Here is a 24,354-nt window from a genome sequence, read left to right on the forward strand (position 1 = left end):
GAAGAAACCCATGTAACCCCTGTTAACGAACAAAATTGGCGCAATTCGAGTGAGTCAAATCATCGAAGCAGGAAATGCTGTTATCATCAATAGTCAGCTATAGAGCACGATATTGACTCACCTTTTTTCTTGGAATTTGAAAGAATAGACAAATATTTGGTGACTCGTTAATTTGAAGAAATGACGCAGGTAAACGGCCACCACGATTTCATCAGAGGTTTACGTCAATGAACCAGCAACGCTCGAGGAGCTCGAAGGCTGAAACTTTAGCTGAAATGCTCTACCGGGTCTCCGAAAATTTATATAAACCGGTGGAGATATGAAAACGGAGGTTTGGTGGTCAATTGGCCGACATTTTGTACAAATATTTTACATTACACAATGTTATATAAAATTATCTGAATAGAAAAACAGACATCATTTTGACCAAATTAGTAGACAAGGGTTGAAGGTAACCGGAATATCTATGTATGTATAAATTCATTTATATAAAAGTTCTCTCCAGAGATGCAGATAGAGAGTAGTCTAGCTTGCCTACCATTTCTTGGAAATTATGAATCAAGAAAGATGTTTAACTCATTCTCAGATTATAATCCCATATTTTAATCAGTAGACGTAATAGAAACTCTTCGAAGTGAGATTAAATTCTAAAAAATTAGTGGACCAAACTAAGTGATGCAATGGTGAACAAAAGCAAGACGAAATATCTGCTGTCATTAAACAAACATTTGTCGCCATCGAGATTTGGCTCCCACGTCGCTGTTGGCAATCATAACTTCGAAGTCGAGAATAATTTCGTATAGCTCTGAATCAGCATTAAAACAAAGAAGAAAAGTACTCTCCCGATGAACAAAAACTAAATTCGTAGTTCTGCTACATGGTGCAGAGGCATGGACGATGACAACATCTGATGAGTCGGCATTACGAGTTTTTGAAAGAAAGGTTCTACGGAAGATCCCTTGTTCTTTATACCGCATTCGATTGAACGATGAGCTGTACGAGATATTCAACAACATTGACATATCAGTGAATTAAGAGACAGCGCCACCGTAGCCGCTGCCGGAGGTCATGTCGCAGAGGAAGAGGAATAGAAAGACCTCGATGATCACGATATACGCTGGTGAGGTGACTAGAAATGTAAAATTTTGTCCAAGAATATTACCAAGTTTAGTTCTTCCGGATAATATTGGTGATATTTTTTATGTGAGATGAAAAATTTTTTGGGCGAAACCATTTTTCGAGAGATGAAAAAACGCTATCACATGATTTACAAACAGGAAACAGGAGGCTTTAAAATTAACTCATTTAATTGAAATGTCTAATTCCAAAAAAGGAAATACGAGATAAGCGGTATTTCAAACGTTGAAGTTCTGGGCAAAGGGAAGGAAAGCATTGGGATATCTAATACTTCAAATCTTGCGTAAAATACCATAATTGGCTTTTGCAGCTGCGCATTGGCATTAAATTGAGTCATTTCACCGCATTACAGCACAAATCGGCCAATGCATTTCAGGCGTCCAGCGAAAGTGTGAAATATCTCAAATTGGCCAAGGCACGAAGTCAGCCTCGTGTGTAGGTGTATCGCCTACTGGCAGCTAATCGGCTTATGACAGCAATTTTCACAGCTATGACGGTGGCGAATTTTGGAGAAATGCTTCCACCACTGCAAGTGATAAGCGTAAAATTGCTTTTGGAAATCAATTAAGTCACAAGCGACCCACCACATTCGTATTTTGTTGAGGTTTTTTTTTTTTTTAAAGAAATATTTTCTGAAATCATCTGCCAACATTTTATATCTTTATTTGAGATTTTGAATTACGAATTATGGTTCGCGTTGCGGCTTGCGGTTTTAATCACCGCCTTTTTAGCGGTCACGTGCGCTTTGTATCCGACGCCGCTAACTATTACTTCCAACGTCATCGTAGCCGTTTCTGACTCGCGCTGTTGAGTTTCGCACTCCGGCGTGAAGCGTGTCATGAAGTGGTTTCGTATTTGGCTTATCGCCCCTTCGTTTCCGCTTGGAGGTTAGATAATCACAAATCGAAGTTATTGGCGGAAATTCTTTCACACTTGTAGGCAGTGTAGGTAAAGTATGAGTATATATATGTAGTATGTAGAATCAATATTATTATAAATTATAAATTTTACAAGAACCTTAAAAAGAATGACAGGTTTACTCGCATAATTATGATATGACATGCTTTTAATACCTTGTGATCTAAGGATTTCAGCAAATTCACAAAAACTAAAATTTCCTGTTGTATAAAACATATATTTTTAGAAATTTTCATCAAATAGAAGGGTTCAGAAATGCAAAATGTTGCTGAGATCGATGTCGAAGCAACCCAAAGTAACTTTCTAGTTTGTCAAAAAGCTTCGTGCAACTTATGTTCAAATAATCGGTCTACTACGTGTACAATGCGCAACACCATCACCCATCTTGTGACCCATCATTCATTATTGGATAATATTCTACTCAACAGACTACATCCAGCACCAAGATCATGTGATATTAGAGCTTTAGACTTTTTTCTGAGGGGACATATAAAGTCTAAAGTGTATGCGGACAATCTTGCTTCGATTCAGGCCTTAAAGCAAAAATAAGTGACAAAGATGAGTTTCGAATGATAATAAATATACTCCAATAAATTTAAAGATTCTGTGTTTTTTTTTTTTTTTTATAAGTAGGGAACCTCGAAATGGATCCCCCTTTACGTGTATACTGAAACCCATCTTGTTTTCGACTAACTCTCTAGTAAAGCAGTTGTTATATTGAGTGGGGCCCTAAATTTTCAAGGCAATGAGCAAGGTTTCAAGCCTTTGGCTATATAATCTAAGAATCTTTCTTAGATATGTAGTTATAATATATTATATTTTCAAAAGCAATGAAGGTAAGGTGCATTTCTGCTTTGGAAAATCGGCTGAGCTATGCAAATATGGTGAATCAAAACTACAGGTATGCAAACGGTATTTTCTCCACGAATTTGAATCTTTAGGAGCCATTTAAGCCGATATTTCAAAGCGTTAAAACCAGATCGACTCATTCAAAAGTAAGGCAATCGAGTGTCATATGAATTACAGCCAAGAGACGTTGAAAGAACATCTTGCAATTCAGAAATGCTCCAGAAATTTTAGAAAAAGAAGACTTTTTGCATGACAGAAAAAACAGTGTGTGAAATCTGGCCAATCAGTCTAATCAACGACAAAGCCGAGTATACAAAATGTAAGGTAATGCTCTGTAATTGGTGAGATCAGAAGGGTATGCTTTATTATGAGCTTCTAAAACCGGATAAAACCATCAATGGGGAACGCTATAACAACTCATAAAATTTAAGCCAGCGGTTATTGAAAAACGTAGCGTGAAAAAAAAACTATTGGAAAACAGCGGCTGTGAAGTTGTATGTACCCCACTTATAGCCCAGACATTACCTCTTTTGACTACCATTTGTTTTAGGGCTTACAGTAATAAATTTGCTTGATTTATACTTGTTCGCCAAAACAAAAACAGTATTTTTGAGACGGAATCATCAAATTTCCAAAAAAAAATTGGAAATTATTAAAGCTTCGGATGAGCAATACTTTGGATAATACTTCATTACTTTCGGCCGCACTTCAAAAACATAATCCTGGCCGGTCCAACACCGTGATTTACCAATTGTTTTTCGCGTAAAACTCATTTCTGCGTTGAATATTTATATTTTAAGAAAAGGAAGAAAAATGGTTGAATATACCAGAAAGCGCGTGCCATTACTAGATTGTAAGGAGGGTTCTGCGTTAGCGTAGACAAGCGGGAGTAGAAAAAACGACGCGGTAGAAAAAAAGTGTTAGAAAAAACCGCGTTGAAAAGCTGGTGTAGAAATTTCGAAATAGACCCGTCCGTCGTATTTCAACCAATTTTGGTACCTGACATTCCTATGTTACGGTTCAAAAACTGGTGAAATCGGGATAAAACCACTCCTAATTTCCATTTAACCTAATTTTAACTTCTTTCACTTTCCAGTATACAAATTAAGAATCAGTTAATATAATGGGATACAAATTTTTGTGAATAATTGTTATAAATTATACCACCTTATTGTCAAAAAGGGTTCACATAAATTTTCGAACTTCCGGTTGACTTTATACCGCATATATCAGCCAACATGTGAGTTATCTCAATGGAAATGAAAGAGTGTGTTGTACTCATAACAGTATATCTTGTGCCTAAAATGGATAGAATTGGGCGAAAACTTGGCCTACCTTCCATATAACTGATATCAGGATTTTCGAACTTCCGGTTGACTCTTTTTGATGTAACCTAATGAAACCCAAGGAACACTTTTTAGTATGTGGCATGTTCTTTATACGTGTTAAGGTGTTAATTCTACTCTGTAGAGCCTATAAAAACAGAAATAATATTAATTTCGTCTGCTATCATCGACTTTAGTTTCGATTAAGAGTCAAGGCTTGCAACTCCGTCGAAGTAAATATTTAACACGAAATTCTCGCCAACTTGTTTGGAGGGCTTAAACAATTCAAATTGTTTTTACATCACTTCATTTGTAAAGAAAATATTTTTATAAAGAAATTACAAAAATTGTCTGTAAATTGCCACAGTGGCGCCACATATGTCCAATTAATCTACCGGCTTCCATACAATTTGAAGATTTTCCCCCTGTACGTCTGCCAAACTGACCAGATGTGCTGGCACGTACTTCGGCAAAGTGCTTATCTCAGCAGCAAACTCTTACTGCCAACTGGAGACTTGCAACAATGACAACTATTATTCACACAATGCATTTATTTAGAGATATGTATGTATTGATTATAAACAAACGCCCACAAATTGCGGCTAACAAAACTAAACAACAACAAAGAAATAAAATAGTGAATATTTTTAGTTCGCATTGTCTCTGTAGCTTTGCAAAAGAACTCACGCCTATTGTCGATTGACAGAGACATCAACGCAATTCGTTACGTGGCAATGAAGCACAGCGTGGACTCGGCCAATTTGTGATGCCTCAATTCGTAGGAATTTTTCACCAGCGATTTTGGCTGATTTCTAAGGCATTTTCCGTCGAATAAGATGTCACCAAGGTTACGATTGAATGCTTCTAACTATCTTAGTTATAAACAAAATTGAAATCTCCAAAAAAAAAAAATCAAAAACAAAAGCACTGCAAAACTGAAAAATACCATTAAATGAGTCTTAACAATAATGAGGCATTGTTTTGCCAACATTACACACACATACGCACAACACACGCAGCGATTGCCGCTGACAATGCAATTGCAGACCACCAAGGATACAGTTTTTCGTAACTCTATTTATGTGGCAGCAAATCTCATATAGCCACCCGCAAGATTAAAATACACGTGTTGTTGTTGTTGGTGTTCCTGCGCGTGCTATTAGTAAAAAATTGTCAACATGACGTCTACATCAACAACAACGAAAATCAAAACTCCGAAACAGTTGTGCATTTCGGCCCAACTGGTAAATGGCAAACGTATTGCTCTCCTGTGGCATATCCTCGCCAACACACACACACACACGTACAATAATGAGTTCGATACATTGGTGTTTTGGTTTTATGGTCCTTAATCTTTTGTTCGATTTGTTGTATATTTTGGTTGCGCTGTGGTCAAAACATTGTCATAGATTACAATGCCAGGACCTCACAAGTAACGTTGTTACTAAAGTACAATGCCACAAATGACAAACAAATGACAAATGAACATCTATACCATATACGGTGAATATTTTGACAAAACAGTACTATTTTTAAGGTATAAGGTATATGTATATGTACACACAAACCTATATTTCTGCAAACCTACATACTTTTCAACACAACATTTGCAATTATTCGAAGGAAATCACATATTGAGTTATAAGGTTTCTCAAGATGGTTATCACCCTTACACCACTGTATAGAGTATTTTATGAAGTCAAAAAATAGAACAAGGAAGTTCTTGTAAAAAGACCTTATTGGTCGTCAAAGCGCCTCTATAAGATAAAGTCTAGGTGGTCTCGCAGTTGGTGCAACCTGGGAACTGCTAAATGCCCTGCCACCTTTCAGACCTTGAGATGTTAAGGTCGGAATAAATTAAGTTGTATATGTATATAGAATATCGCTCCGAACTATTTAAAATCTGAAATGTTTATGAATCTACAATATCTGGAAATATTTAACAACTATAGATGAGCTAAAAAGAAGTGCTTACCCCTTAGTTACTTTGGTCAGAAAATTTGAAGGTATAACCTAACTTCTACAACTGGCGAGCGAAACAGAGAAGGCGACCCTTCCCTCCTCAGGAAACGAAATTAGAGCATAGAACGGTCCTTTTGATGACGGCCGTAGCAAACTCATTAAGGATTACGATTCAACGGCTTGCACCTGGAATGTCCGGTCCCTTAATTGCGGCTATCGAGTAAGTGGTGTCTACGCCAATAAAGAAGAAGAACCTAACTTCTTTAATTTTTTTAAAGGGTTTGGAACCACATATCAGATGCACCGTAATGGTGTTTATTCTTTAACCCCGTTTTTTAATGAAATTTTCAGTTTAATGGAACGAATAAGAACGAAAATCTGTCATATGCTTTGCAGATCTATCGCCGAAATCGTTATCTGTTCATCTCATATTGTAACCAATAAGAATATCAAAAGAAGAGTAACTATTTTGCCACTTCACGTCATATAATCCGCCTCTAACTCCACAAATATTTGTGACAGCAGTACCATTGGGAACGTGGTTAACCTAACCGTTCCGAACAGGGTTCCTGATAACTTAGAACCAGCTGTTGTGGGAAACACACTGACTACTTCCCAGTGAACCTTAGAGTCAAACCAGCACCCATAGAGAAAGAAGAGCTCGAGTTGTCTCGCGAATCTAGAGATCACCTTGAGCAACTTCATTCTGGCTATTTTAGTCGGTTAAACACCTTCCTATCTAAATAATACTATTCTGCATGTAACGAGTTCTTCCATGGCATTAACCAAATCATTGCAAACACTATGATACTAACTTATCTAGCACCCCTCTCTTGATGGTGTGACCCCCCGAAGCAGATTTTCCTATGTATCGGTATGATGAAGATAGTAAAACAAAGTTGCCAAAACTTTTTTTGATACAAAAACTAAAATTATTAAAATGGATAAGACGAAAATATAGTTTAAAGACATATTGATGCTACTTATCACCCTTCGGAGTGAAAGATGTAACTTTTTTCTTGAAAATTGATATTTGTGAATCAAGAGTTGAGTTTGCAAAACTGAAAATTTGCTAACAATATTGAAATTCCTATTATAGCGGGAACAACGTTTACCAATCGCTCAACTTTATTGCTAAAATTCACGTTCTGTAAAGAATATGTTTCGAGTGCTCTGCTCAACTTATGGTCAACATAATCGGCTTACTGAGCGTGCTAGTAGCAACACCACCATTCATCTTGAGACCCATCTTTGATTATGGGATAACATTTGAACGAATAGACAACTTACAACACGCAGTGAAGAAAATATAGCAGCCGAAGCTGAGAGTGTAAACGAAGACCGTGGTGAGTCGATTCGTCGCCGTTCCCAACAACTCAGGTTGACGTATAGAACGATTTGGCGCATTTTATCTTATCTTAAGATCTCAATTTGAAAGCATACAAAATACTACTTATACAAGAACTGAAGCCGCTCGATCTTCTTAAGCGACATCGTTTCAATCTATGGGCCCTTGAAAAGTTCCAAGAAGATCCGACTTTTTAGAGTCAAATTCTCTTTAGCTATGAAACACATTTCTGGCTCAAAGAGCAATGAAAAAAGCAAAATTACTGTATTTGAGAAGGAGAGCAACCTGAAGAGATTCAAGAGCTGTCATTTCATAGAGAAAAAATCATCGGCCCATATTTTTTAAAAATGATGTCGGTGAGAACGTAACCGTCAGTGGCAACCATTATTACGCCATGATCACCGAATATTTGATGCGTGAAATTGAAGGTCGTGATCGTGCCGACATTTGAAGACGAGGCTACTTTCCATATATCGCACTTCGGTGAGCAGATAATTTCACATTTTTTCAGGCCTGAGCGCAAAACATCACGTGTGTCATTCGCCTGTTATCAGTCGAATTGCTCGAACGAGTCATTGAAAATTGGACTCAACGGTTGGCCTGTTTGAGCCGTAGCCGTGGCCAATTTTTAAAAAAGATAATGTCAAGGAATTTTCTTTCGAATGCTAATAAACATTATCCTTTAGATTTGAGGTTTCTGTGTTTTTTCTTTAAAAAAAAATAGAGAGCCTTGAAATTGATCACTCTTTACTATACAGTTGTGTGTATGTTAAAAAGCTTCAACGAGTGTTCCGAATCTAACACAATCAAAGTATCTCTAGTATTTCATCCTTCAACTGTAGAGTGTCCTATCAGTCGTAGAAACTCGAGTTACTGAACAGCTTAGCAATTATTTTTAAATATGTTTTCTATTTATGGAAATTAATTATTAATGTTTGTTGAAGTAAGAAATAAGGAAATGCTTGTGAGAAAGTCTTCTATTTTTGTTTTTTTTTTAATTTCGAGTAATAATTTATAAATATTATTTTTCAACGGAGAAATAATTTAAGAGCCAACAGATAATAATACTTGTATATATTCAAATATGCTTTTGTTTTCATTTTCCTTTAGCTATTTTATCAATACTATTCTATATTTGTTTTTGACTGAAAGAATCACTTTAATTCAGTGCCCACCTGAGACTTCCCGTAGCGGAAGTAGATATTGTTTACATTCTTCTATATAAATAAAGAACTGAAACAATGCAATTTCAACAATGAAAATTGTAGTTTTGAACAAAACTCATTACACGGCAATTGACTAGTTATACTTTAGCAATGAAAAGGCAATTCGATTTTTATTTACTGTTGAATTTAGCATTAATTTGCAATTGAATGAATGACGGGACACACGGGACAAATATCGACAAAGTTTGCACAGAGACTAAAAGACAATTGTTGGCATGTGGACACCCTTTGGCGTGCGCACAGTATGCAAACAGTTCGATTTTGCTATTTTATGAGCGCAAATACACACATACATATAAATATGTGTGTGGCATAGGTGAGCCTGTGGGCATGTCCGTTAAACCAAAACATGCTAAACTGCGGCCTGTAGTCAGTGAGGCACAAATGAAGTGCCGCAACGAATTTGGCCAAATACTTATGTCCGTATGGATCTTTGTATGTATGTATGCGTATATGTATGTACGTCCGACGCTGGAGGTGAAGTTGAAGGCGAGAAGTTTGAGGTTGACGCTGATGCCATTCGTTGATATTGACACTGATCATGCTGGCCACAGCTGTGTGGCACAGTTTGCGGTTCTTCATTGCTGTTTATCCATTTTCCCCAGCATAAAAATACAAAAACAAAATCAATCACATAGAAAATATGTAGTTGCCAGGTGTGCGAGCAAGTCATTTCTAATGGCACCTTAATTCCACCTAAGGGAGTTGTCAACTTAATTTCCGAGGAAATGAAAACTAAATTAGGCGCATTCGCAAGCGTTTTGCGGTTGATTTGCGCATGGCAAGCTGGAGTGTAGTAAAATTTTTCCATTTTTCATTTTATGACAACAAACAAATATGTGTGCACTCGTAAATGCCAACCGCATCCAGAGTATGGGTAGCGAGAACATTAGAATTGGAAAAGTGCATATGCCCATATATATCTATACATACTAATATATATGTACAGACATACATGCAACGTGTAATGCAAGTTGTTCTTTGTCACCGTCTGCCAAACGTTCTTTCTACATACATCCATACATACATATATGTATGTAAGTACCAGCACATCGTTGGCACGCATGCGCCGATACGCCGCGTACGTGGTTTGAATTACTACATAAGTGCTACGCCTGCGCGCATGCTGGCGTCGCAAAACTATTTGTTATTGGCGCGCGTTTACCACGGGCGTGATGCCATCCTGCCACTTCAACGCTGATAGGCAGCAGCTGCTCTGAGAATGCATAAAATTTGCTTGCTGTCATATCTCAATAGGTTAAAGGCGCACGCGTCTGCAGCACGTCAGCACTGTAGTAGCGCGTTAAATTGTTGCTGCCGCAACTGCCACACTAGCACTTAACTATGCACTTTTAGTTTCGCTTTATCGCTTTTTACCATATTTTACTTATTAATCGAAAATAAATTTTAATTTACACAAAAAATCATGAATATTGCATATTAAAAAGCTGCTTGTCTTTACCCTGGTAAAAAATATCCTTTTTCATAAACTTTTTTTTTCTTTTATAAAAAAAATATTTTTTTTTGAATTTTTTTACTGTTACAAACGTATACTATTAACAACGAGTTTCTGAAATTTTTGGAAAAAAATTATTTTATTTTTTTAAATTATTTTTGAAAAAATGTACTGATGCCCTAACGAGGCATATGCCATAAACGTAAAGTGTTAAATTACAAAGGGATTTCATTTTAAATGTATTATTAATGTTTATCGTTTGCTGACTGCCAGCAAACATTCAAACCTTCTTTAAGAATCTCCAATACTCCTTCTACTTTCAATGAATTACAAAAATGTCGATTTTCTTCTTACACATACATATGTATACTACATATAATATATCGAATGTACGATATGTAGGTAGATTTGAAAAAATGCTGCCTATTTGTAAAAATTTATGATCGCTTCCCAAACCTTTAGGAAGTTTTCAGTGTCGGTAAGGAAAACTTCTGCGCAACATTTGGGCTTATTGGGCTTCAAATTTTCTCACGAAATTCCTAAAAATATTTTGCAAATGAAATGAACAATTGAGGAAAAATATTTCAATTTTTTCGATTTTTTAAGACACTTTGAAATATCAATTCTTTAAAAAAAAAAAAAAAAAAAAAAAAAAAAAAAAAAAAAAAAAAAAAAAAAAAAAAATGATTTTTTGATCTTTTGCACAATAATAATATAGCTATAATACCCTCCACAAATAAAAAAAATTCCTTAGAAGTACAAATCGGATCAAAAGATCGGTTGTATGCCAGGTGTATGCTATACTGACTCGATCTGACTCTTCAAAAATTGCATTTTGCCAAATTTCGTGAAGATATCTCTTGAAAGAAAAATTTTTCCATAAGCTAAATTAACTTTCACGGGTCGGACGGAAAACCTTACGTTTAGAAGAAGTCATCAAACACTTATGAGCCGCGATCTCAACCCAACACTCAAATTGGGAGACAAAAAGGTCTTTTTTTTTTGGGCGTTTTTGCAAAAGCGTGTCTTGGGATCTAGTTTTAAGCGAAGGAAATATGGATGCGAATAATAGACATATTAAGAGGAAGAGTATTTTTCTCCGTGGGAGAAATTGGATTTGGACAATAGCAAAATTATTCTGACGCAAGGCAATGGCCCTAAGCACAAAGATAAGAGAACTATAGAGTATCTGAGAAGCCAACGAATTGGAACATCGGAATGGCCTACTCAAAGCCTAGATATTAAGCCTATCGAGAACTTGTGGTTTTTTTAAAAATAATTGTACAATATCATGCCAGTCCACCGGAAACAAATGCGAAATGTTTTACTAGATGTGTAGAAATATGGAACTTCATCACTAAAACAGAATGTAGAGATTGAGTCAATAGCATTCCACAGCGGATTGAAGCGGTGATTGCTGCCAAAGGCGCCTCCTACTACTACTAAATATTAAAGCGGTAAAAATTAAATAAACTTTTTTTACTCTTTTGTTGTTTTCTATTATAGAATGAATTGAATAATTTGAAGGAACTGTAATTCAATTCGCCCAAGTTAAATACACATTTTTTATAAGAATCGTCATGTCTTATTTTATTGCAAACGTTATATATTTCAAAGATCATTCCGTAATATTGCTTTCCAATTCGAATTTTTTCAAATACAATGATTAAAGCTTCAATTTTGTATCAGTGTGTTAAAAAATATTTATGTTAAGCGTTTGTAATATTTTTCGATTTTTAGCCTTCAAAAAATTTGTTTTGCTCATTTCATAATGCTTTTGGAATTTGTAGAATTTATAAAGGCTATATGTACACAAATTTACAAATCTATATACTAAATATAAAAACCAAAGGAGACTTACCTTATAAAAACAAACTACTCATCCAGCAGCTCATCAAAATTCTCATCAGTTCTCACACTAAATTGCATTTCAAAACACCTGAAAATAATAAAAAAAAAAATAATAATATTAAATAAATACGCTTTGTTTCTTTTTGAAATGCGTGAAATTTGTGCAAACAAAAATTTCTGATAAGTTAATTGAAAAAATTAAGGCGTGACTGATTTGCACACAAAAACTAACTGACATGTTTTTACAGCTCCCAACAAAGGAGACAATGGGAATTTAGCTCAAATTTAAATTAACCTTTTCACTCAATCGAGCAGCCAACACAATTGCTGGGAACTAATGCGCACAGTGGTGGGTCTTGAAGAGGTCATTCAATGGTAATCCTTTCGCCTACACATTTCTCGCGCCAAATCTTCAACAAAATGCAGAGCAGACTATTCTTCTTTGTATTTCGTAAAAGAGAATCACATTCGTTATAGTTAGCAATAAAATTTTGTGCATTCAATTTGAATTGGTCTTTAGGAAAAAACAAATTTATATAAATGTTTTTAAAAAATGAAAAATCCCAGATCTGCACTTTAATCCGCAGTGGGAAAATCACGAAGCAATATTCATACATATGTACATAGCCTCAAATATACATTTATACAACTACAGCTACGTGTGCTCGCCGCGCATGCGCTGGATTAGTTAGCTAGCCGTTTGTCTATAAGACACAATTTTTCCTTTTGCTCTACATTTTTTCTGCTAACACGCACATACAACTATACACTTTTGAATATAAAGGTACTTTACCTTCATATCCTTGTTTTCCAACAAAAGCAACAGCCACGTGAAAAAACAAAGCATTAAAATTAATGTGCATCCTTATGCAGAGCAGGACCACCCGCAATTCGGTGTTCCCAAATAAGTATAAATATTTTTTCCAATTTAGTATTTTTTTTCTTTTTTTTTTTTAAAGAATGTGCGGGATTATTCCCTTAATTGGAGCATCTAACCATTTAGTGCAGCCTGCTTTACATATCCTACACTTTCTAGACAGTTTCCATTCCGTAAATTGTTTAATCATCGTTCGATTTCGATCGCGTCGGTGCCATCAAAGTGCCGTCGCTCAACTTTTATCGGCGCGAAGGCGTTAGAAACAGCAGTCTTATCTTGATCGCGACAGTTTTGTGCTGCTCCCGTTTTTTCTTCCCATGCAGGCGGCATGTACATATCTTCACTCTTTTCTGCTTGGTAGTTTAGCTTAGAAATTCATTTGTGTTCCAACACGTTTGAACCGCCTGCGGTCTGTAATAATATAATTAAGTGTCGCACTTCGATAAAAAAAATACACCAGCTGAACAAAATATGCAGACAGGCAGAATGCTTGAATTGATTACTACTGGATTAAAATATTATTTTTTTGTTTAATTACACTGCGAAAAATTAAATGTATTATCCTTTAGGAAGTAAGTGGAGATTGGAAAAAGTCAATACAGAATTATATGTACATATGTATTAGGATATCTAATCATTCATTACAACTAGTTCTTTTACATATTTCTTTATATATTAAGTCTATAGAACTGGTGAATAATTCGTGTTTCGGTACAACATGCAATGAACCCCTCCTTGATCCTTAAACAAGCAACCAGCCACACAGCGAATGTCACAATCGATCTATTGAAAATCAAGTTTTGTGAAAGCCAGCAATGATTGAGGAACTTCCTACGAATGTCGAAAGGGAAATTGTAGCAGTATGGAACGACTTATAATTGAAAACCGTCGAAAATTGGGTTCACTTAAAAAATTTGTTCAAATGGAAGAAGTGCTCTTCAATTGAAAAGACCAGGTTTTCCTGTAAGAGCTGTAGGTATCTAATTTCGTAAACATTTCCATCAACCAAGGCCAACTTTCCAATGCCATGTCCCGTTTTTTCGTCCGCTACTTTATATAGTATATCACCTAAATTCTCCTCTTTATGATTAAATTTAGCAAATTTAAAAATTCCTAACTTGCTAAAGAGATCTGCATCTACATTTATTGTAACAGTTGGCTTTAGTATAGAGAAATGATGTAAGATTTGATTCCGAGCAACGATGAGTGAACTCTGGAAATATTCACATTTGGGGAGGGGCAAGCCGCTTGGTCATGAATGCAATCATTTTATCTCGATAACCTGGCGATAGAAAAATGTTTGTATTGTTCTGGTATCCAATATATACCAGATAATATTTATTCCAATATAAAAGTTATTTAACTCGAAAAATTTTATATAATTTTCCGACTATATTGAAGTTGAGGAAAAAATGCGAGTGAGTCTATAGTAGCTGGTTGAAGAAGATTGAAGAGTTCTCCTTTGGTTAAGACATTACAGACTCACTGCTCATAAACAAATTAATAGGATAAATTATATCATTATCATTAAATCAAAGCTTAGTTTAAGAAATGTACTATTTGCGAGACAACCTGTTGCTATTTACAAGATGTCGACAGGTCTTTGGTAAACAATAGCATCAATGATTTTCAAACAAGATGTCGATGGACATTAATTAATGTGCTCTCACTCATTAGCTCCTGAATACCTCAAAAAATAAACATATCTTAGGAAAAAAATACTAAATAAAATTTTGTATAAAATGAACTGAATAACTGTAATTACTTATAAATAAACAGGATGTTGTTATAGGTACAGTATTTTCATAAAGACTTACTTCTCAAACCAGCTGTCAAATTAACACATTTATTGGACATTTACAGCGGTATATGGAATTCAGAGACAAGACCAGTTTAAACACTGAAGCTGTAGTCAACGCTATCGAAGGAATGAGTATAACAGAATATTAGGTTGTCAAAAAAAGTCTTGCGGTTTTTCGCTAGTTGGCGCTGAGAGCGCGTAGTTCTAGTTTTATTCGTCGCATCGGGTCATGCTATACCTTTTTGGAAAGCTCATTTCACGCGCTAACACGTKTTTGATTGATTGYMRTTWCTTYWWAGTCGTTCGTRARTTATAGCGTCGCAAACATGGAGCAAAATAAAGAGAAAATACGGCATATTTTACGGTACTACCACGATAAAGGCAAAAATGCATCTCAAGCCGCCAATAAAATTTGTGCAGTTTATGGACCCGATACAGTTTCCATTTCCACCGCACAACGATGGTTGCAACGTTTTCGTTCTGGTGTAAAGGTGGTCGAAGATGCGCCACGCTCCGGTAGGCCTGTCGTCGAAAATTGCGATAAAATCGCTGAATTGGTCGAAAGAGACCGGCATAGTAGCAGCCGTAGTATCAGTCAAGAGCTGGGCATGAGTCATCAAAAAAAAAAAAATTTTATGAACAATTGCAAATTCAATAAAAATACTGCAAGACTTTTTTGACAACCTATTACATATTTTCGTTCCCTACATCAATACCTATCGTTAAAGTGTTTAATAGTTTCAACAGACCGGTATAAGTTGCATGAAATTATTCGTTCATTGGAACGATATTTTTTTTTTTTTTTTTAATTTCAGAATTTATTTGTTGATAGTGTATGTGATAACAATAACAACAAATAAAATATTTAATTTTTTATATGAGTAAATAGTTGTTGTAATCCCTTAAATAAAGCTGGGTTCAAAACGAAGCGCAGGTGATTTCGAAGTTCGAGTTAACTCAAAGAGTAGCTTATTCACCGAATTTGCATTTGCGAAACGCACCTAAACTGGAACAGAGTCGATCCACCATTAGAGTGGAAGGTTGCTGGTAATACAAAATGATTCACTTATGGCATAGTCAAGGCAGTACGATCGTGGTCGAATCGCTGTGATCCAAATGGATCGCAAATGGTGGCTAAGCAAGGATAACGGGCAGCTGGTTTTGCTATGTGTTTGTTGGATTTGGCAGGAAGTCATCTTATATAAGCGGGTATCAGCTCTTAATTTTAACTTATACTGGCAACAGTTGTACCGTCTAATCACCCAGAGCCAACTAACTTTGACTAATAGAAAAAGAATTATGTTATTTTAGGACAATGCCAAACCACAAATGTATCTTGATATTGACTCGCCAAAAGCTCAGGGACTATCTTATGCACACACCCTATTGTTCGAATATGACCTCAATACTCGAATTTGCTACTTCGTCTCTACTTACGAAAATCGATTGTCTCAGGTTTAGCCAGTAAGGACGAGGGTTTCTATGAGAGTGACCTTACAAATAAACTTTCAAAACGGTAATATACACCAAACAGTGTATATTTTGCCCAAAATGACTCATTCCAACTGTGAAAGTAAACCTTCAATTAGTGCAAAAATTATTGATTTCTTTATATTGGACCTTATATTATGGAAAGCACCATTCAAACTAGCATTTTCTGTAAGGTACATATATTATTTCCAGTGCACAACCAATTGGACACAATAATAATAAACTCACTTTTCAAATTCAAGATTAGCAAAGTAAATGCAAAATATGCGCAAGCCTGATAAAGGAAATAATACTGCATAAGTATATAAAAAATATACATATACCATATGTATGTATGTCTGCATATAAATAATGGTCAATTGGTGTTGACTGTTAGGCCAATCTGCCAATTTGCCTGCCAACTACAAATAAATCCGACTACTGCAGCGGCATGCGGCGCAACAATCATAAAGTGAGCAGGCAAATTAGGAAGGAATTGGCGCGGAATTCTCAAGTTGCGTACCGCTGCGTTTTCGTCTGCGCGACAATCAAAGAGGCAAATCAGCGAGAAGTTAACGACAATTGGTTTAATTCAAATTGGCTGCCGAATTTTTGTGCATAAAATGTGAGAAAAGTAAATCAATTCCAGCAAATTGGATTATTGTTTACGTGCAATGGCGTGAAATGTGACAGTTGGCTAATTTTTGCGCGAGCACATTTGTTGCGCTTTCGACACAAAGTGGCGTAGCAGATCTTGCAACATGTGTGCGAATTGGTTTTGGAGGCGGTTGCGGTTGGTAAGTGATACGGGGCACTTGAGAGGGTGTTGAAAGGCTTCAGGGAAATTCTTATTTGTTTTATGGGGAAAAATATAAGCCGTACAAAAACATGAAAAACAACAGTAGTTCACAAAATGCATGTAAATAGTAAAGAAAATATTTTTCAAAACTCCATTGTATTTGTATTTGTTTGGAATTGTTTACATATGTATCGTTGTCTAGTATCGAGACATGCGTGCCACAACTCAACTCTATCAACTTTAAGCCATTTAGCGTGGTACAACCCACAAAAAACAAACACACCACGAACAGTATAGTAGTGTTGGAAAAATAACAATAGCAATAACCACTAAGATAAATCAACAAACAGCGTGGAGGAAGTAAGGAAAGGCACGACAAACAATTTTCTAAAGGATGCCACCAATGACTGACACTTGGCTTGACATAAAGTCGAATTTATTGCAAATGCACGCGCCAAATTCACCAAAAACTCATGTCTTTTTGTATTTCTTCGTGGGAATACAAATACAAACAAAGGGTTCATTTAAGCGGCTTAAGATGCACATTAGGAAAATAAATGCATTTTGACTGTTGAGGGGAAGTAGCGGTAATGAGCTGGAAGTAGGAAATGTTAAAGGATTTTCAAGTTAGTTTTGACATTTTGCGGTTTCAATACAATTCTCAAAATTCGTTCAAGCAATTTTTCGAAATTTATTGCGCTTCAAAAATCGCTGTGAAAAACTATACGAAGCGGAAGTAGATACTTAAACTCTTTCAAAACAATTCGCCTTTATTTATTCCTTTTTTTGCAGAAGAGAAGAAGAAGAATTTAAAGCCTTTTTATATAGATATTATCACTGAAACTGACTGCCAACTCCCAGAAAAATGAGGGTCAATAAAATTTACAAGTGAAACCAGTAGATAATAGATAAATAGATGAAACTGGAGATTTTTCGCGCTAATAATGATTTTATTTTCAAAAATTTCTGTAATAAAAAATATAGAAAACAAGGGAAAACGTTATAATCGGCAGTACTGAAGCTATAATACCCTTCATAGGTACATTTTTCATATCAGAATAACCAAAAAAAAAGAACTTTCTCTTGATTTTGATCGGTCTGTTTGTATGGCAACTATGTGCTATAGTGTTACGATCCTAAAAATTTCTTCGGATATTGCACCATTGTAGCGGATAATAACCTATGCCAAATTTCGGGAAGATTTTTTCTCAAATAAAAAGGTTTTTTATACAAAAACTTGATTCTGAGAGTTCAATTTTTATGATAGCTATATGCTATAGTTTTCCGATCCAAATAATTTATTCGGATATTGTATCACTGTCTTAGACAATATCTTGTGCTAAATTTCGTGAAGATATTTTTTCAAATAAAAAAATTTAAAAAATGTCCATACTAGGACTTGTTGATGTTAGTTCAGTTTGTATGGCAGCTATATGCTATAGTCTTCCGATCTTAAAAAATTTCTTGGGAGATTGTGGCAAAGTCTTGGTTGATTATCTATGCCAATTTTGTGAAGATATCTCATCTAAAGTTTTCCCTACTAGGACTTCAGATTGATCGATCAGTTTTTATGGCGACTATATGTTATAGCAATGCGGTCTAAACAATATGTTCGGAGATTATACGGTTGACTCGGAAAATAATGCGTGCTAAATTTTATGAAGACATCTTTTCGAGTAAAAAAGTTCAGGGTATACGAACTGCTCTCTGTACTCTATATATAAGAATATTTATATATACAACTCATATACATATGTATACTATATATGAATTTACAAATATACCTATCTAAATATTTTCGTGTCCATTACCTGGTACGCAAATCGCCACACAAAGCGTTTGCAGCTCGTGCGCATGCACAGCGTATTGTCCATTGTGCGTCTACAACCATCGGCTTATGCCTTAATTATGCACACTTTTCTGTACTAATGGGCAGTTTTTAGAAGAGTAGAAAAAAAGTTGAAAACAAAAACCAATACAAACAGGTCGAAAATTAAAAAAAGGTAGTACGCTGCTCATTTCGTTTCCGCACCGTGCAAATAGAGATGTCTTCAAAAAGTAGCGACAAATCGATATAATTAGTACGGCAAAAGCTGACACTAAGCACGGATTACATACGGATTAACAGAAAAAACATTTTTGGCTTGCTAGCTGACAAAACGAGTTCAAACGGATCATATTTCTATATAGCTATGTACGAATAGTCTGAAATATCGTATGACCTTAATTATTAAGAGGAAGCAGACTGGGGAGGACAGGTAGCTATGCTTTATGGTGACCTCAGGAAAGTTACCCTTTATAATTTTGAGAGAATTTGATTGCAGAAGCATTTTTCTGTAAAAATAAAGAGTTTATGAATATATTAGAGCATACTTTTAAAATGTTTAACCTCAAAGAAAGAATATATAAAATGAAGAGAACTGGTACAGGTGCAACAGGCCTGAATGCTGGGGATTACGGGAGCCAAAATGAAAACAACATTAAAAGGCTATGGATGGCAATATCCGACGAATACATATTTAACCTTATAACCGTGGACTCATTTTATACAAGATGCGTTCCAAAGTAAAGAGGACTTAAAGAGAAACAGAACAAATGGTTTTTTCGGCAAAATCAATTAATTTTATTAAAATAGTAGTCTTCCGCTTCAATACAGCTTTTGGCTTATGGTCCAAAAGAAGCATGTCGAACGATTTCCTTTCATGTGAAAATACATTTTTCCGATTTTTCCGAAAAGGAAGAAGCCTCACGGTGCCAATTTGAAAACAAAATTGAATGTTGACACTTTGTTCGAAGCTCATTCTCGCACACAAACATACTGACACTTAAAACGCAATAACTTCACTTCCAATCTATAAAATGTCATGAAATTTTCACTGGACAAACGATAAAGATAGCAGATTCTAACGCATCAGTCTACATAGAGATGGCAGCACCAGGGTGAGCTAGATTCAAAAAGTCCTGTTTATTTTGGAACGCACCTTGTATATTGAATTTCTTGTGTTTGGGTGGATTAATTTGATATGCTTTAAACAGAGTGATAGACTATAATTTTGGGTAATAAGAAAGTAATGGCATTTTCTGTGCCTATAATATTGCTCCATATATTTTTTATGAAGAAGCGTTGGAAATGTGTAGACAATCATCGTCAATATGCATGGCGAACTTTGGATCCAAAAGCAATGCCTTCAAACCCAGTCTCCCAGTGGCTCTAATTGAAGAAATTGCTCTTGAGATGAATAGCAAAGCTAAAAAAGGTAATACAGGCAAATATGCATCAAATGGCTCCAAATTTTGAGATATTGACAAAGCACAAATGCAAAAGAACTATGCGCCTTTATTGCAATAATTTTTTACTCCGGTGTTGAAAATACTTAGGTGATGCCAAGGTTCCTTTTAACAAAACAAACATGCTGTTTTATACAGCGATGATGTCACTGCATCGGTTTGAGTATTTGGGCCGTTTTTTACGCTTTGAAGATTCCCGAACTCACACAGAGAGACTACGACACGACAAATTAGCGCGTATTCGACATGCATGGACATATTATTGGCGAATTTGATAAATCCATTCGTCCCAGATATATAGAATTGACAGTTGTTGAGCAGTTACTTTCAACAGATAACCGATGCAGTTATGTAATTATTCACTTTCCATCGAAATAAGTATATTTGGGTACAGAGTCCATCAGCTGGTTCTGCACGCAATCTCGTTATGCGACTTAGTAACATTTTTGTGATTTGACAGAAGATTTGCTTGAGTGGAATACTATCTTTTTGGACACAATAAGAGGCAATAAGTAGCAACCTTTTAGGTCAATATTGGCCTTTTTATGAAAAACTTTTTCAAAGTTTAAATTTTCATACTAAATAGCCTGATGGTTTTAGGCCATTGCAGTCGGACTTGGCAGCACTATTTAGTATTACTAAGGCTTTGTTAGTGAGTTTGAGCCAAATTGGTAAAGCGAATAAAATAGGAATATTTGAGGAATTTAACTCACTCACTTCCCCCACTAGTGAAGAATGTACCAATGGGTCTGTGATCAATTGTTTCAACGGCGAAATCTACATATTCGGATCTAGATCAGAACTCTAGTAGGCCCTAGAGTATTCACCTCCTACAAAGGTTGTTGGAACACCTCAGCTGTTGGAACAGGATACAGGGTATACAAAAAAGTTACTTTTGGTTGGTTCCGCTAAATTACTGGATACGGTTTAATTTGGTTACCATCTGGGGCCTAATGATGGTTTAAGTAAATCCACCTGCTGTCTGACGCTCCTGTGCCTCCCTTTTCAAGCAATGCAGAGTTGACAAAAAAAAGTACTTAATAATGCATCTGGAGAATGCGAATGCCGCTACACAACAAAACAAAGCAGAAGACAAGAAAATAATACAAGTTAGGGTTAGTGTGCTGAAAATCATCAAAGCCGAGGCTTATAAAAAGTCTATGCAGAATCAGGTTTCCCTTTGGGAATTTATTACCACAAGACCCTATTTTAAAAGTGGTAATAAAGATTTGTAATAAAATACGTGAAACTGTATTTTCAGTCCGGGTCAAATTTGATCAAATTTAAAATTTTGACAGTCTGAAGAGGATATATTAACATACACAAAAGGACCCTATAAAGCATACCATATATGTACATACATATATGAACAATCAGCTGATCAGTCGATTATCCATTTCAGTCTGCATGTCGAGTTGTATATTTTTTGAGGTATCGATCTGACATTTTGTACACATCTTTTTCTTGCCAAGAAGCTGTTCATTTGTTTGAACCAACGATATCGGACCACTATTGTATATACCTGCCATACAAACTGATCCATCGAAATTATTATTATGGGATTTTTTTTTATTATTTTTAAGATATACGCACGAGACTTTACATGGAATATTACTCAAGACTATGCTACAACTTTCTAATAAATTGTTCAGATCAGACCACTATAACTCATCCCTATTATAGACAGTTAAAATTAGTATTTTAGTTAAAATTTAATAATTCTTATTAACAATTCGACCAAATTTTCATGAAAAAAGCAACAACTCATATCTTCTACAAATGCCAATAAGGAAATGTTATCCACTCGCGATTGTCAGCGTTAAACAAGCCACATAAATTGCATTATCGCCAATCAGCGATAGGTATAATTTAAATCATGTCACAGCGATGCGCATCTGATACATTAAAGCCAATCAGTTGATGGTGTTGCCGTGGTGGCTTTGCTGGCATCTTATCGATACATATTGGCTGATTGGCTGGCAATCAGAGCGGTGCATTGCAAGCAACTGCTTGTGATCAACGTCGCCTTAGTTAGATAAAGCGCATGACTTTATCAACTGTTGAGCGATAAAGCGATTAAAATGCGGGCAAAATACATGCATGCATACGCAAATGCATTTATTGCACAAATATCAGTATTTGTGTGCTGAAAGTGTTGCATTTATGTTAGCAGTTGGAGCTTTCCTGAGCTGATGAGATAAATGATAGCGATTAAACATTTTAATTATCAGTGGATTTCACGCAATTTCTGAGCTGCATGAACAAATATCGGAAACATAATTTTAATTATGTTTAAGTGCCGCCAACAGAATGCATTCAGAAGCATGACAGGAGTGAGTTTGAAAGCGCAAATGTGTGCTGATAGCACACTGCATGCTTATCCTTGCAAATACGATTATATATAATACATACATACATGTATGAAACTGATTGCAGCAGGGTTGCATTTTATAGCTGTTGTTGTTGTTATAAAATAAAATTCATTAGTTGCACATGCTTTATAATAGTTTTACTGACCAAGTCCGATCACTTTGCAACGTGCATTTGTATGTGTGTGTGCTGTAAATGTCATCTGTGCGATGGCTGATGTTAAGGTCTTTATTAATGCACAAATGTTGCAAATTCGTTGCCAATCGCTTTATTTTTTGTTGTTGTTGCATTTACACAAATGCTACATGATTTTGCAATTCCACTTAATGTATTTGTATGTTGTATGAAATGACAATAAGCACTTGACAGCGTGGCACTAAAAATATATGTATGCATTAGGGTGGGCCAAATAAAATATTTTGGTTCCTAAGGAGTTTGTTTTTCAAATATCGATCTGATACTTTGCGCATGTTCTTTTCCTCTCACTAAGCTGCTAATTCGTGGGAATCGCTAATATCAGATCACTATAACATATGGCTGCTATACAAACTGATCTAACTAACTAATTTCAAGGAATAAATTTTTATTTATCTGCACAAAATTTGGCACAGATTATTTTCTAAGACTAAAAGACAATCTCCGAAGAAATTTTTTTAAATTTAACTATAAGATAAGTTTATCAATACAATAAATTTTTAAATAAAGTAAGCAAATATTCGCTTTTTTTATACAAATGAACCACCTGTTGTTAATATTATAAAATTAAAATTTATAATTTTTTTGTAACAATCGGACTATATTTTCACAGCATCTAAGGAAAAAAAACAATATTTTTTTGGCACACCCTAACGTACAAATAAATATATATATTCTTAATGCTTTTCATGGATATACCTTAAATAGAAAAATTAAAAACACACATACATAGCTATAGAAATTATTTAGAAAATTCTTCACACGTGTCCTTTCTAGCTCTCTCAAATGTGACGCATGCGCAACTTATGCAATTTCATTAACCTAAAAAATTTTGACAGTCACTCACTCATCCAACAAGTTAGCCATATGTACACAGTATATTCCTGCTGTTTGCAACGAATGCATTTTTTATGCAAATTTCTTTCGGTTACTTCATTTTCTTACACAAATAATATTGCACCGCTGTGCCTTAGAAATATTAGAAATATTAAAATTCTCAAAAATATCAGCTTTTCAAGAAAAAAGAAAAAAAAATAGGTATATAATAATGCATAATCCTACTCACCTATTTCCAGGTACTCAAGAGATTTGTTTCATTACGGCTTAAGTACTTTGTGGTTTTCTGTGAGCACTTAGCATTTTTCCATTCATTGTTGCAGCGTGTTGAACAGCATAGCTAATTTTTGGATTACGTCTTACACGCTTCCCTCATCTTTGCTGTTTCTTCAAGTATATTAAAAGCAAATATTTTTGGAACATAATTGCACTGTGGGTGGCAAAGTAGAAATTCATATAGTCATCATACAATATTATAATGAGTAGTTTTAGCAATGGATAGCTAATTTTAGCTGCATAAGATGCCTTTAAAATATGAATAAAGATTTTAAAAATACCTTTATTTATATACATTAAGATTCTATTCTAGAAGCCAGTGCAGGTTTTCTCCAAATTTTAAAATAATAATTAAATATATATTGATAA

The 24,354-nt window shown here is 35.2% G+C and overlaps 1 long non-coding RNA gene across 1 annotated transcript in view; it reads right to left on the minus strand.

Moving 5' to 3' along the window:
* LOC108977324 overlaps positions 1-24,119 on the minus strand; it is a 169,573-nt gene extending 145,454 nt beyond the window's left edge. Inside the window, exons 1-2 of the long non-coding RNA XR_001994027.1 lie at positions 23,939-24,119; positions 12,083-12,160 (exon numbers count right to left, since the gene is read on the minus strand). This is a non-coding gene — a long non-coding RNA (uncharacterized LOC108977324). The remainder of the gene's footprint in view (positions 1-12,082; positions 12,161-23,938) is intronic.
* Between the last annotated feature and the right edge of the window lie 235 nt (positions 24,120-24,354).

The sequence above is a fragment of the Bactrocera latifrons genome, unplaced genomic scaffold, assembly GCF_001853355.1.
Source record: "Bactrocera latifrons isolate USDA-ARS-PBARC rearing strain unplaced genomic scaffold, ASM185335v1 scaffold_87, whole genome shotgun sequence".
Taxonomy (NCBI): domain Eukaryota; kingdom Metazoa; phylum Arthropoda; class Insecta; order Diptera; family Tephritidae; genus Bactrocera; species Bactrocera latifrons.